Source organism: Schistocerca nitens, chromosome 4 (genome assembly GCF_023898315.1).
Source record: "Schistocerca nitens isolate TAMUIC-IGC-003100 chromosome 4, iqSchNite1.1, whole genome shotgun sequence".
NCBI lineage: Eukaryota > Metazoa > Arthropoda > Insecta > Orthoptera > Acrididae > Schistocerca > Schistocerca nitens.
Window position 1 is genome coordinate 790728259 of NC_064617.1, and position 16518 is coordinate 790744776.

Consider the following 16518-nt stretch of genomic DNA (forward strand, 5'->3'; position numbering starts at 1 on the left):
TAGGTAAAAACTTAGCCTAAGACTTCTATCTGAAATTGCAGGAAAATCTATCCGTTATCGACAAAAATATTTGAAAAACTAGAAAAAGCGGGGCTTTACCACCACCTAACATATGTCAATCTGATTTGATGCACCCCGCCACGCTGTTCTCTCCTGTACCAACCTATGTCAGAGTGCTATCATCCGCGATTACTTGTTGGATATATTCAAACGTGTGTCTTCCACAACAGTTCGTGCCCTCTACGCCTGCCTCTAATACCATGCAAATTATTCTTTGATGTCTTTAACACACTTCCTACTATTCTATCCCCTCTTCTAATTAGTCTTTTGCACATATACCCTTCCTAGCCGATTCTACGAACAACCTGATCATTTCTTATCTTACCAATCGATTGTACAAACTCTCAAATGTTTCGATTCTCTTCTTTTCCTATATTCCTACATTCTGATTTACTTCCATGCAATGCTGTGCTCCAGTCCAAAAAGTTTCGAGACTCAATTAATAAAAGATAGAGAAAATTATAAAAGCAGTCCCTAGACAGTCAATAATATTGCACAATATTATTGGCGTTCTACCAACACTGTTCAATAATATTGTCAATTGTGTTGTCATTAATATTGTGCAATAATACTGTAGTTCAGAATATTCGACTACAAACACGCTTCTGCTACGATAATTTACTCTACCTTGTTGTAAGCAGAAAAAAAAGAGTGGATGAAATATTGGTCTAAGGAGTGTCAAACTTGTTAAGAGAGTTGAGGTTGAACCAAAAAAAAATTTTCGTAGCTTTTCGTGTGTTGACGATCCAACATTTGATGCAGTACTGGAAATGGTTCCGCCCATACATTGGCGTCCCCGTAAAAAGGTACTTGTCCGACGCCCCCCCCCCCCCTGATAAATTTCTGCTGACGTTTATATCACCATCATCAAAAAACAAAATAATGAAATGAGAGGCACAATTTCACCGAGTCAGCGCTTATCTGTTAATCTCCGATACCCTGTTACTGGCAACTCTTTCGAAGACTTGAAACTTACAAGTGAAGTTTCATCTTACAATATTTCAGAGATAGTTACGGAAATGTCATGCAATAATACGTGCAGTAAAGCTTATATTTGGGCAAGTAATGTACGCATACGTTTATTCACAACTTTTCATTGATTAAATCAGAAAAAAAATCTTCCTTTGTGGCCGTTGCCTATTTTTTCTGAGCAGTAAGTCATACGCTTTATCATTCTTAAGACATTTGTTTTTGTACTCATCTGGGCTACCATCCCACAATGCTGGCTATGATTTATACATCTCGATGCACTCTAATAATAATGCTCTTTCGTCTTGTTTTGAAGTCATTGGTTCAAATGGTTCAAAGGGCTCTGAGCACTATGCGACTTAACTTCTGAGGTCATCAGACGCCTAGAACTTAGAACTAATTAAACCTAACTAACCTAAGGACATCACACACATCCATGCCCGAGGCAGGATTCGAACCTGCGACCGCAGCGGTCGCTCGGTTCCAGACTGCAGCGCCCAGAACCGCACGGCCACTTCGGCCGGCTTTGAAGTCATTCTCCACACAACAACAGCAGCAACAACGAAGGTAACCACACCTCCGTAGCGTAGCACGCGAGAGACTGTCTAGGATATTGCCAATACTGTCCACAGTCGGCACAATATTTCCAGGCAGCACAATACCTTTCCAAAGTTTTTGATGTTTTCAGTACTGTTGCGTAACCTCTCAATCTTACTCCTAGACGGTCAGTATTACTGGGCATTCAGGAAACATTCTCAGTATTAATTACCGTCTAGTTGCCACTTTTTAATGCTTCAGGTGTTCACGTAATCTCCTCCCAATTGAGTGCAACGCACAGAATGTTCCTTCTTCGGGATGTTGTTCAACTCACTCGTCATATTGGCTTGAACATCGTTGATGTCGTCAAAGCGTCGACTCTTCATGTAAATTTCTTCACTTTGTCGTTTTGTGGTAGATTAGTACTGACAACGCCAAGTCTCGTCACCCGCGATGATTTTTTGATTTTTCTCTGAAAACAAATGTCCGCGTTTGTGCATTTCAATCAAGTCGCGACAGGTGCCCACGCGTTGTCCTTTTTGTTCGGAGATCAAGGAGTCCGGGACAAATTTTGCACATATTTTCTCTTCTTCGGAAAATTCTGGAAAATGTATTGAGTACTAGATTTAGAAGTGTCGCTCGCTTGCGGGTGGAGGGAGGAGACTAGTGTTTAAAGTTTAACGTCCCGTCAACAACAAGGTCATTAGAGACGAAGCACAAGCGTCGATTAGTAAAGGAAGGAGAAGGAAAGCGGCAGCGCCCTCTCGAAGGAATCATCCTGGTATTTGCCTTAAGCTGTTTAGGGAAATCACGGAGAACCTAAATCAGCACGGCCGGACGCGCGGTTGAACCGTCGTTCTCCTGAATGCGAATCAAGTGTGCTAACCATTGCGCTGCCCCTTCGGCGCTCCAGTGCGAACTGTGACACAACAAAGAGTGACACACTACAGAAGAACGTCCATTGCTTACTCGCAGCTGACTGGCCGAGTGCAGTTTTGTTGTTCACAGCTGTTAGTTCAACCTGCCACCGTAGTTACAGCGCTTACGTCGCTCATACGCAAGGGATAAAATCAAAAAATGGCTCTGAGCACTATGGGACTTAACATCTGTGGTCATCAGTCCCCTAGAACTTAGAACTACTTAAACCTAAGGACATCACACACATCCATGCCCGAGGCAGGATTCGAACCTGCGACCGTAGCAGGCGCGCAGTTCCTGTGGGATAAAATCAGTCTAGAAGTTTCTGCACGTAAGGTGTACGTTCTTAGAAATTTCTTCCTAAATTAAGGCCTGTGTTGATACTAATAGACTTCTTTTGGCCAGGTGTGCCCTCTAGTCTGTTTTTCACGCCCTCCTTGCTTCGTCCGTCGTGGGTTGTTTTGCTTCCACAATGGCAGAATTACTTCACTTCGTGTATTATGTGGACCTCAATTTTGGTGTTAACTTTATCACTAATCCTATTTCTGCAATGCCTCATTACTTCATCTCTCTTCCATTTACTCTCAGTTCACAGTATATGCTCATTAGACTGTTCATTGAGTTCTACAGGTTCTGTAATTTGTCCTCACTATCGCCCAGGATAGCGCTGTCATCAGGGAATGTTATTGTTGAAATATTTTTACCCTAAATTTTAATCCCACAGCTGAACCATCCTTTGATTTGTCATTGCTAGAGGTGAAGACAAGTGGGAGGTAGTTAGATAGCACTTCACTAGCATGGCTTACGTCAGCGGTTGAGGGTCACATGACAGCCTCAAACCAGCTTGTGATAAAATTTCATAACCGGCTAACAAAGCAAAATCGATCGTGACGTCTAGTAATAAAGTGACTCTAGACTAAATTTATATCAAGTTAACGTAATTTTTTGTCTTTTATGTAAAACACATATTTATAACAACAGAACACTATTGCTGATTCCTTTCAGATTTCCAATCGTCCTGGAACTGTATATTAGGGTTTCCATAAGAAATCCACCTGTCGAATATTGAAACTAGTTTAATTCTTCATTCCTACGACGAACTCATTATCTATAAAAATTAAAGACCATAATAGGATAATAGAATTTGAGGGAGATTTTCTCGCTAACTAAGAAAACTGCTGGACAATATCAACTTTCAATTAAACGGTCGCTTTGTAAAATAACAGCTTTTTTCACATGCATATGTCTCATATCTAATGCACACATCATTTCCTGCCCCCTCTCTTGGCCCATCCCCTCCTCCTAGTCTCTACCCTTCACTCCCTACCTCCCTCCCTATCCGTCCATCTCCTCGTCAGCCCCATCTCTGCCAATAATCTTCTCCCCCCTCTCTGGCCACCTCCTCGTCCCCTTCTCTTTGTCCAGCTCCTCCCCCTCTCAGTCCATCTCCTCGTCCCTCCGTTCTCCTCCTCCTCCCCCTCTTCCTGCCCTTGTCCTGCTCTGCCACTCTCTATCCATCTCATACTACCCCCTGTTTCTCTAACCATCTCCTCCACTCCCTCTCTGTCCGCTCCCTCCTTCCCCCCCCCCCCCCCCCTGTCCATTTACTCCTCCGCACCTCTCTCCACATCCGATCCTGTCTGCTCTCCCACTACCCATCCCTTCCTTCACTCTCTTTCCCTACCCATCACCTCCTGCTCACTCTCTCTGCTTGTCCCCTATTCATCTCAATCTTCCTCAGCCACGCCCATCCACACATGAAGCGCATGCAAAACAGGTAGATAATGAAGATGATACTACTACTATTACTACATGCCTGTCATGCAGGTTACCCTATACATCAGGGACTTAAAAACCGTATTTTGCCTCTGGCATACTGGCTGCCCTGCACAGCAGGTCGATAAGACAAGCCAATACCGCTCCTCCAACACAACACACTTTCTGTGCTTGGCAACCTATGAGCCAGAGGCTGAAGAAACGTTTTTTCCTATACTTCCGCTCCTATTGGAGCTAGGAGGTTATAAATTGTGCAGTGCCGACACTCATAAAGTTTGCTGTTCAGTACCAAATTTTGTTTAAATCGATCCAGAGGTCAGGGACATATTATATCCTTTTCATGAAAATACTGGTATTGAAACAAAAGGTCTGTATTCAAAATCTGTAGACTTCCCATGACAGATGAGCAGAAATTCTTAGTAGACCTGCTTTCTAGTAATATTCTGCTTGTGGCCTGTGCGACGTTTGCTGGCCGCGCCGCTGAGCCCCCGCGGAACTGTGAGCTATCGGGGCCAGCTTGAGACGGTGGGAGCGCCCGCGAGTCCCGAGTAGGGCATCGCACTCCGCCCTGGCAGCCGGCCACCGCGGGCACTTGTTGCGGCCGACACACCATCCGTCACGCGCTCTGCCTCACATATCCTGCGCACGCAGATTTATTTTTGTCTGGTCGGTAAGTGTTGCACTGCACACTCCGCTGCTTCCGTGAGAGCGGATTCCGCAATGTCCACTTATTATTATTATTATTATTATTATTATGTGCGATTGGACCCATACGGATCACGCAAAGCTTTTCCGATTCAATTTTTTAATTCTCCAAACTTCTCTCATTCTTTCCCCATGAATTCTCTTTCTTTCCTCTGTCCATTTTGTCCCCTGTCTCTTGCAAACTTCATTCTCGGGTTGTACTTTCCAACTATTGATTTTTTGCCTGTATACATTTCTGTTTATAACTTCTGAAGAATTTATTTGTGCATTTGCTAGATCTGTTTTGGTTTCCTGTATCCAGGGTATGGTTTTCAATTTTTCAATGTATATTAAAATTTTGTGGGAGAGTCTGGGTGTTGGGAGTCTGTGGATATGACCGTAAAATTTTAGTCTTCTTTTCCGGATGTCTGCGACGAGGTTAGATAATTTTTCTGTAGTTTTCCGAGACTGTAGCCTGTATCCATCTTCAGTTCTTTTTGGGCCAAGAATCTTTCTGATAATTTTGCGTTCCTCTTTCAGGATGCCTTCCAGGTCGCCTTTTCTATGGAGTGTGAGTGTTTCGCTGGCATATAGTGCTTCGGGCTTGATTACTGTATTGTAGTGTCGTATTTTTGAGTGAATGGAGAGACACTTTTTATTGTAGATGTTGTGGGTTTTCCAGTATGCTCTTTTCAGTTTTTACAGTCGAACTTTTTGTGCAGTTTTCTCTCCCCCTGTGGGTTCTAGGACCTCGCCCAAGTATTTAAAGAATGGAACTCTCTCAATTTGTCCATATTTTGTAGTCAGTTTTTGAGTTTCAAATTTTGAGCAGATGAATTTGGTTTTTTGGAAGGAAATTTGTAGCCCAACTTTTTCGGCGCATTCTTTGAGAATGTCTATCTGTTTAATTGCTGTGGTCTCGTTTTCTGCTAGAATGGCCACGTCATATGCAAATGCCAAGCATGACATTTTAATACCATCTTTAGATCTTCCTAGTTGTATAGGCTTCCAGTAATTTTGATTCTTCAGTTCTTTTTCCCGTTCTCGGATGACTTTGTCTAAGACAAGGTTGAAGAGGAGTGGAGACAAGCCGTCACCTTGTCTGACGCCGGTTTTGATCAGGAAGGGCTCTGATATTTCACCCAGGAATTTTATCTTAGAAGTTGTGTTTGTGAGCGTTTCTTTGATAAGGTTTAGGGTTTTCGGATCGAGTCCTAGCTCCTCAAGGATAATAAAGAGAGATTGCCTATCGATTGAATCATAAGCCTTTGCGAAATCAACAAAGGAACAAATGATCGGACTGTTTCTGACTGCTTTGTATTTTAGTGTTGTCTTCAAATTGAAAATTTGTTCTGCACAGGATCGGTGAGGGCGAAAGCCAGCTTGGTATTCACCAATACTGTGTTCGAGTTGTTCTTGTGTTCGTTGAAGAAGACAAGCTGAGAGGATTTTATAAGTGACTTGGAGAAGGGAGATTCCTCGATAGTTGTTTATATCTGCCATGTCTCCCTTTTTATGCAGTGGATGAATTAGGGCGCATTTCCAATCTTCTGGTAGTTTTTCTGTCTGCCAAATGTCTGTGATGATTTGAGTGAGTTCTTTGAGGGAATTTGGTCCAAGATTTTTAAGTAGTTCTGCAGTGATATTATCTTCTCCGGATGCCTTGTTGTTTTTCAGTCTATGAATATGTCTTTGGATCTCCTCTAGTGTAGGTGGTGGGGATTCTGGATTTGTGTAGACAGCAGTTTCTTGAGGGAATCTTGAAGAAGGTTCAGGGCAATTGAGGAGTCCGGAAAAGTATCTTGCCAGCTCCTCACAATATTCCCGATTTGTGAGCGCTAGTTTTCCATCTGGTTTTCTGAAACATAGATTTCGTGAGCCGTATCCATTGATTCTCCCAGCAAAGGTCTTATAGAAGTCTCGTACATTATAGTTACGGAAATTTTCTTCAATAGACTCACATTGTTCCTTGAGGTACTTCCTCTTGACTTGTCTGATTGTTTTTGCCACTTGTCTTCTGGTGTTGTGGAAGTGATCTAGATTTTCTGGGGATTTTTTACTGTTATACGTCAGAATGGCTTTCTTTCTTTCTTCCAGCGCTTTTTCACATCCAGAGTCCCACCAGGGGTGTTTTGTGTTCTTTTTCAATGGGATCAGTTCTTTTGCCTTCTTTGTAATTTTTGTTCGAAATTTTTCCCAAGAGTCAGCTGGTTCCTTTTCCCACTCCTCCTTCAGATTGGTTTCTTTGATTGTTCGTGTGTCAAATTTCATCATGTGTGTTTTCTTCGGATAGAATTTTTTTGGGGTGAATTTCACTTTAATGCGTGTTAAGTAGTGGTCTGAGTCAATGTTCGCCCCTCTGCGGACTTGGACATCATGGATCTCTTTCTGTACGAAATAGGAGATGGCAATGTGGTCAATCTGATATTCGCCGATCTCTTGTATGGGGGACCTCCAGGTCTTTTGTTTTCTAGGTTTTTTTCTCAAAGATGTAGACATTATTTTTAGATTATTTTGTTGGCATAGTTCAATAAATCTCAGTCCGTTTCTGTTGGTGAATCTGTGTGCTGGATATTTTCCTACAGTTTTTTGGTGTTCTTTCTCTCTGCCAATTTGTGCATTGAAATCTCCCATTAAGATTTTGATATCATCCCGGGAAATTTTGGCCATGACATCTTCAAGTTTAGTCCAGAATTTTTCAGTTTGTAGTTGGCGTTTTTTGTTGTCTATGTTTTTGGGTGCATGAACATTTATCAATGTGTATTTCTTGTTGGCGCACTGGATACGCATGGTCATGAGGCGATTATTTATGGAAGAGACCTCTCTAATTGAGCCTAATATATTTCTGTGCACCGCAAATGCCATGCCCAGGAGTGGCGTACCATTGGCAATTCGTTTGTCAGTCTTGCTCTTGAAGATGCGATAGTTTCCATAGTCTATTGTATTTTCATCCGTGAATCTAGTTTCTTGTAACGCTAAGATCTTAATTTTTTGTTGGTCTAGCTCTGTTACTAAGTTGTGTAGTTTTCCAGGTTGAATTAGGGTCTGAATGTTAAAGGTACCAATGTACATGGGAACCTTGGGACGAAGTTTGCTTGAGAACTCTGATCGTGATGGCCCGGGTTCCCCAGAATCCGAAAACCCAGTTGTCGTCTGTCGACGAGTGGATTGGTTACCACCTGGGGTAATTCTGTCATTACTCTCACGAATCATGATAGCTTGTAAGTTTTGGTCTAGTGTTTCCACTGGGTGTTTAGAACCAGGGATTGTCAGTTCCTGGAGCATTTAATACAGCCGCACCTACTAGATGGACAGACGCTGACCTCGCTGCCGCTCGACTCGAGTACAGACGCATTGAGGATTTGGAATGTGAGATTTTTTTTTCAAGGTTTTCTCCTATAGATCCGCCGTGTTCTGCGTTAACAGGGTCACCTCGTGTAGGATGTGGCTCTTCACCACGTACGGACGGTCTTGGACGTAGCTTCCTCAGAGGCAAAGGTCTTGCATACCTCCTCAGCTCATCCCTGGGGTGGTGAGAACCAGTACTGAGTCAACCCCAAGCAAAGGTGCTACCTCTACCAACCACCTTGACCCCGTCCACTTATTATTATTATTTTAACTTTTCACCCCCCCCCCCCCTCACCATCTCCACATAGGGAGGGGGCGGACTGCTGGCATCTAAAATTGCTGCTGCTGTTATTAAAATTTATACAGCTTTTTACTGATAAAAGACTAAAATAATCCACATTACTAAATGGATAAAACGGTAAACCAATCCTAGTTCCAGGTTGCCTGTTTAACAGCTTTCAGGGGTATAAATTATTGATTTTCAGTACTGTATCTACACTGTCCAATCACATTAACACGACCACCGCTAATGTTGGATATCAACATGCAATAACTACTCGTAGAGTATAGGTGGCAGCACTAGCAGTGGAGGGAATATAAAGAGTGTCAGGGCGATGCAGGAAAAAATGCAGTAGTTGTCGTAATGTGTAATAGGAGCAATTTATCAGGCGTCCAAAAGAGCACGATTATTGGCCTCCGGGCCAAGAAAAGAAGCTTTTCCGGACCGACTAAGTTTGCAAAATGTTCGCATCCCGCTGTGCTTAAAGTATACATTGTATGTAAAAATGGCGCTCTCCAAAACTGGCGCTAAAGCAACTGTGGTGTACCAGGTGCCAAAGATGACAGGGGTGAATCACGGCTGCGGAGATGTGTACAGGCAAGTAGACGTGCAACTGTTGAGCAACTGACTACCCAGATGAACAGAGAGGCTACCAACAGTGTCTCCTCAAAGACTTAGCAAACGTTGCTGCATATGGACCTCCACAGCACGCATCTGTTTCATGCACCCATGCTGACTGCTAAGCACCGGCAACAAAGACTGGAATTTGCATGCCAGTATCGCAAATGAACATCGAGTGAGTGCCGATAGGTGGCCTTTTCAGAGGAATCACACTTTAAGCTCCAAATCTCACGAAAGCAAACACCCTCCAGAACCGTTGGAAGGGTCCAGGCCAGAGAAGCGTGCTTTATGGTCTAGGGAACGTTTTCGTGGCGTTCCTTGGGTGATCTCCTCGTTTTGGAACTCACTACTTATTAACACAAATTTCTTGGTGACCATTTACACCCCTACATCCAGTTTGTTTCCCCTTTGCATTATGGCACCTACCAGCCAGACAGCACAACGTGTCATTCAGCTCGCAGTGTATGTGTGGGTTTCAAAGAGCACTAGGAGGAGTTTAACATACTCCTCTGGCCACCACACTCACCGGAGTTAAACCCTATTGAGTACCTGTGGGACCACCTCGATCGGTGTGTTCGCGCCATGGGTCCCTTAGTCGAGAAACCTAGCGCAGCTGGGCACGTCACTCCAGTGAGCAAGGCTCAACATCGCTGTTGATACCTTCGAGGACGTCATTGACTCTCACTGTGCACATCTTTCAGTGGTCTGCGTTAATAATGTGGTTATTCAGGCTTTTGACATTTGGTCACAATGCTGTGGCTGGACAGTCTAATTAGTGACGGAATAAAAAAATTTAAAATCTGTCATAATCTATTCATTATGAGAGATATTACATCACTTTAACCGTGTCACAGACTAAGCTAAGTATTGTCGTTAGAATCTGTGTACACACTGATCAGCCAGAACATTATGAGCACCTACCTAATAGCCTGTATGTCCACCTTCGGCACAGATAACGGCGGCGACGCATCATGGCACGGAAGCACTGAGGGAGCCGTCATCACATCTGCACACATTAGTCACGTGATTCCGTAAATTCCGGAGAGGAGGGCGATGAGCTGTGACGCCCCATTCATTCACATCCCACATATGTTCGACCCCGTTCAGAGATGGTGAGTTGGGGGGGGGGGGGGAGGGGCACCGCGTTCCTCGAACATCACACTCCTGACCTTGTGACATGGCGCTTTATCTTGTTGAAAAATGTCACTGCTGTCAGGAAACATGATCATAATGAAGGAGTGTACGTGGTTTGCAACCAGTCGTGGTGCCTTGTATGAACTTCATTGGACCCATGGATGCGCACATGAATATTCCCCAGAGCATAATGGAACCGCCACCAGCTTATATCGGTCCTGCAGAATAGGTGTCAAGGAGCTGTTTCCCTGGAAGACGTTGGATTCACGCCCTCCTATTGGCATGATGAAGAAGAATAGGCGTTCATCATACCAGGCAATGCTCTGCCCCTGGGCCAACGTCCAGTGCCAATGGTCACGTGCCAATTTCAGTCACAGTTGCCTATGTTGTGGTGTGAATACTGACACATGCATGGGTAGTCGACTGCGAAGGCCCATCGTTATGAGTGTTTGGTGCACTGTGTGTTTAGACACACTTGTACCTTGTACAGCATTAAAGTCTGATTTTAGTTCCGCCACAGCTCGCTGCCTGTCCTGTTTTATCAGTCTGCCCACCCTACGACATCTGACATTTATAACGAAGGGTGGCTGCCCAACCCTACGACGTCTGTTCGTGGTTTCACCTTGGTTTCGCCACGTGTTGAAGACACTCACAACAGCACTTCTCGAATACCCGATAAGGCGTGCTGTTTCCGAAATGCTCATGCTCGGCCTCCAGGCCATCACAATCTGCCCTTGGTCAGATTCAGAAAGGTAGCCCGCCTTCCCCACTCTACACACGACAGCACGCTCACGGACGGTGCATGCACTGTGCGTGTGTCTGACTAGCAGTCATTACTCGCTAGGTGACGTTGCTGTTGCCTGGATGGGTTTACATTGATACTACGTCGGTGGTCATAATGTTCTCGCTGATCAATATATGTCCTAAGGCAGCGTAACATGGAATGCAAACTACCCAAACTATTTTATCCGGTATTTGAGACAGAGTACATAGCGACTTTCAACATAATTTGCAGATAATTTCAAACCGTGTCGAAACTTTGTCTCACTGGCAACGACCCTCGCCACAAAATAATTAAGAAAAACGTTTATTGTTTACTACATTTCCGCAGTTCGTGCAGTAAAACTTTGCAACCGACTCTATTTCGAAAACATTTTTCGGACAGCATCGACATATACCTCTGTATGTACCGGTATAACTATATCACTAATTATATTTTCAAACGATAATACTGGTATGTTGATGTTAGATTGCTTAACTGCAGAAGTGGTGTTGAATTTGAAAAAGTGGCCCTAGTCACATGTGCGTATTTCTTCTGTTTTACTTTTCTTTGACCACTTACTTGTAAGTCCATAACCGTAAATTGAAGATTGGATAGTTGTGCAATATTATTACGTATGTATAAAAATATTATTGTTCAGATAGCTTAATTATTTTAAGGATACAGGGTATTTATAGATGGTGGAAAAATACAAACTTTTTTTAATGACTTTATTAAATTCGATGTCTTTCCTGATTACATTGATATATACATTATAGGGTTTCAAATGAAAAATGACATATTTATACCAAATTTTAAAGTTACAGTCATGTACGCCACCACAACCCTTTTATTTCTGTTACGGAAACCAGTACTATTTCGAAAAGAACTGTTTCCAGCGATTATACATATGATACATTGTATATGGTGGTAACAGGTTTCTAGTGTCTGTAAATGATTATCTTTGCTAGTATTTACTTTTATTTCGCTGAAGCAGTTTGTTCACGTGTTACTGAATGTTTGTTGCCCAAGTGCTACATATATTTGTGGAAGTACATACCCTTTAGTGTGCTATAAATACGAACTATGCCACGCATCAAGAATTTCAATAAAAGGAAATTCCGTGGTAACCAGTTCACAAACAAAGAAAGCCACACTGCTGAAGTAAACTATGTATCAGTTCTTCAGGGAAGATACTCCCACATGGCGCGCCTCCGGGTGATTCAAATTTTTGTGTTAAGAATGACGTTGTTTGTAGTGGATATGTTGTTGCTGATGTTGGCATCTTATCTTCTTTGATAAAGCAAGTGACGAAATGTAAACAATTTGATGGTGTAGGCTGTCTGGAAATAACTGAACAACAAAGTAGCAGGAAGGGCTTAGCATCAAAATTAGTTGTTCTGTGTAGATCCTGCAATAAATCTACCTCTAAAATGACTTCGAACATTGTGTAATGTTGTTGCTTTAATTTGCTATGAAAGTTGTACTGATAGACAATAAAAGCGGGTTAAAGCTGTGAGCTGTCTGGGGAAGTTAACCTTGCATTACTGAGCAACTGTTTCACCAGGTATCCAGTCTAGCTTACCAAATTCCCAACCAGACTAACATTAATTATAATCTCTTAATCGTCATACGACAACCGGTGATATATATATATATAAAAGAGAATTTAAATAAAAAGAAATAAATCAGTTTACATTTGGAAATTTATTTTAACATTGATCATTGAAATTTCAGCATATTAAACTTGAGTCATAACTAAGCTGGTGCCTTATTTAGGACTGCGAAAATGTAAGTTTGTAATCTTACGGAACACATCAAATAGGGAGCCAAGATTGGGAGACTACATACAACACTGCATTCATAAAATAACACACGAAGAACGTTGAAACATATGCAAGAGGAAATTAACCACAACCAACCGATTCAATTTTCACCCAAAGAAGTTACGTTCGTAGCGCAATCCTGTCCGTCATGTAATTACCACACACTGGTATACTAAATTCATACTAACTCTCTGTGAAATATTCCCGAAAAGAATAGCTGAGGGCTACTTTGATGATTACACCACATGCTTCACGTGGTCAACTTGGTTTACACAAAGAGTGTAACTCCAAAATAATTACGATAATTAAAATAAATTAGATCGAAAAGCAATTTACAAAAGAAAAACCTCGAACTGGTTACTATCGTCTTACTATTTGTATAAGCACGTGGTACTGGTCTCACAAAGTACACCCCACGTGGGTTGAACATAAAGAAAAGTTGCTATATTGAAAAATATTGTCAAGACGAGACGTTTTGATCTCACGCAAATTCGCATTTAAGATTGATGCTCTTAGTTAGAGTTACTGATCAACACGTGGTTCCACTTTACTCACGAAGTAGTGACAAAGCAGCTACTGGAAGATATTCTAAACTTCACACTCGAATTTCACTGCGCTGCAATTTAAGATAACATAAGATATTTTAGATCTAAACCTGAAATAAAGGTGATTAAATTTTCAGTTAGGCTGAACTTAAGAAATCCATTGTCCTATGGACTTAGCAGACACGCGCTTAGCCGGAGATCTTACCGCTTCAGACGCTGGCTGGGGACAGACTGACCTGCTGGGCTCCTACCAAGGGTGCTTCCGTATACAAAACGGAAGTGGCCAGAGAGGCAGCTTCCTATACCAACATGACAAGGGACGGACAGGACCATACTAAGGATAGAAACCTCTTTGCTTTTAGAAAGCGTAGCTACCTGTTCCGACGTTGGTCCTACTGTTCTCTAGCAGACAGGCTTGTCTGCTACCATCCAGCATGCAACTAGAAATACATTTGCTCATTCATCCTCTCACACAGAAGGGAAGGGGGATGACAGTATCTTATCATATACAATATATAAAAGAAAGTGGGTGTAGGTTCCGTATGAGACTGTGTGACATGAATTACATATAAACTGTCTTTTAAAGTGTAGTGGTGTGACAGATCGTTCTTGTTTATGTGTAAAAGTAACACGTTTCACTGCTCAGTCTCCTCCCAGATAGTCAGAAACACCACAGTAAATTTAGAAGAGGAATTTATGCCGTAAATGACAACAGATTTAAGAAATTAACATGAAAGGAATCCAACAGAGACCTTTCAATTGTGCATAATTCATGTGACGTAAATTTGAAGCTAGTGTATGCAAGGCGTGCAATAGGAAAAAAGGCTGCTCAAACGTTTTGTGGTTTGATGGACCTTCCTCCTCCTCCCATTAGGTTCAGCAACTACATAAAAATACTTTTAGGTTCCTTGGCGGTTGTGTCTAAAGCATCTATGAAACGTGCAGTAGAAGAAATTGTAAATATTAGTGGGACCAGGGTCATTACTGTTGCACTTGATGGGACATGGCAACGTCGAGGACATCGTTCCTTGAATCGTGTTGTAAGTGCTACTTCTCTGGAAAAGTTGTTGATGTTGAGTGCTTATCTAAGTACTGCGATACCTGCCATGGTAACACTGAAGGACATACGGAACATCAGTGTTCTAAGAATTATGATGGTTACAATCAAGGTATGGAGTGTGATGGAACTCTAAAAATATTTCAGAGGTCGGTGCCCATTTACGTTAGATATACGAAGTACCTAGGTGATGGGGACTCTAAAGCTTTCAATAAAATTAATGTGTTCAATGTTTGTGGCAATACAGTGGAAACAAAACTCGCGTGTTGTGCACATGTGCAAAAGAGGATGGGTGCTAGATTGAGGAAGCTACGAAGAGATCTGAAAGGAAAGTTGCTATCTGATGGAAAATCTCTGTCTGGCCTAGGCAGATTGACCGAAACTGAAGTAGACTTTCTTCAGAGTTATTATGGACTTCAGTATATACAACGAAATATGGAGCGTCTCGCTTAAACACACAGGGTTTTCGAACTTTAGTAGTGAGTTATGTGGACGGCGACCTCAAACATGTAAGAACTGTGGGGCAACAGATCACATGGATGGCAGTGTCCAAGAATGAGTAGATTCTGACGGGACTTCAAAGTAGAGCATTCCGTGAACACATATGCCGATAGGGTAGCGTTTGCTGTAGCCGCATCGCGATATCACAGTCGATTGGAAAATGCAGCAACAAGTCCCGTCCTACTCGACCGCCAACTCCCGCTGAGGTTCCAATGAAAAGCCTCACTGACGTGCAACGCATAAGCAAGGCGGACATTTCGATGGATGGTTCAAATGGCTCTGAGCACTATGGGACTTAACTTCTAAGGTCATCAGTCCCCTAGAACTTAGAACTACTTAAACCTAACTAACCTAAGGACATCACACAGATCCATGCCCGAGGCAGGATTCGAACCTGCGACCGTAGCGGTCACGCGATTTCGATGGAAGTACGAGTGTCACATACGACTCAGGTTCAATAGGTTGGCAACCCCGAAAACCATTTTAATCACGAATAGCATTTCCATATACTGTCACTTCGTGATAGAAACAGTGGAGGAAAGTATCCTACAAAGTAGTAGATCCAAGCGAACCATTTCTTATCCAAAGGATTGGGAAAAAATGAGAACACGAACGAAACAGGTTGGAACCTTGTGTACATAACGTTTATTATCTGGAAAAAGTACTATTTTTTGCGCATTACAATGCTCTACGTGTGTCCCCTACCGACTGTACAGATACCCAGTCAATAATCAAGTTATTCCCACGTTCGGGGCAGCATACCCCTATCAATCTGGTTAAAAGCACTATGGATGTGAGCTCACAGTGCTGGTAGGTTTATTGGTAGAGGAGGCGTAAACATTGAATCTTTCTCATAATAGCACACAAAAAAATTGCAAGGGGTTAGGTCGGGGGGGGGGGGGGGCCTTGGAGGCCATGACTTGAATTGCTGATCACCCACCCCACCACAGCCGATATATTGGTTTCTCAGTTGTCTGTTTAAGAATTCAGTTGTCTAGTTGGAAGGGGCTTGAAAACCATCCTGTTGGTACATGAAGTCCACACTGTTGGTCTCCATTTGTGGCATGAGTCAAATTTCCAGTATGTCCAAATACACGCTTACTTGGTGCCTGTCGCCATCTTGTCTAACTGCCCTTTGCTGCACTCTCGTGGCAGAAATATCATGTGTGGCTGCAAAAATACTAAACTTTTTTAGCTTTTCTGTATGATTACTGTGTTTTTGACAGTATCTCAAAGTAGCTATAATGAATTTATGAAATTGCTTATATCATTATCAAGTACCCTCTGCATGGCTTGTCAAACGTATAGTTAGATGAAGAACACAAGAGAAATTGGGGGAAAAATTCATGAGAAAATAATTTTTTCAGATGTACTAGCTTCTACCTTTTGCTAATAAATCAGTTTTCCTTCTTTTTTCAAGAGAAAAGTAATTCTGCGGCAGAAATAACGAGACTCAATAAAAAAAAGTACTGCAAGGATGGCTGTAGTGGCCAGGGCAGGTG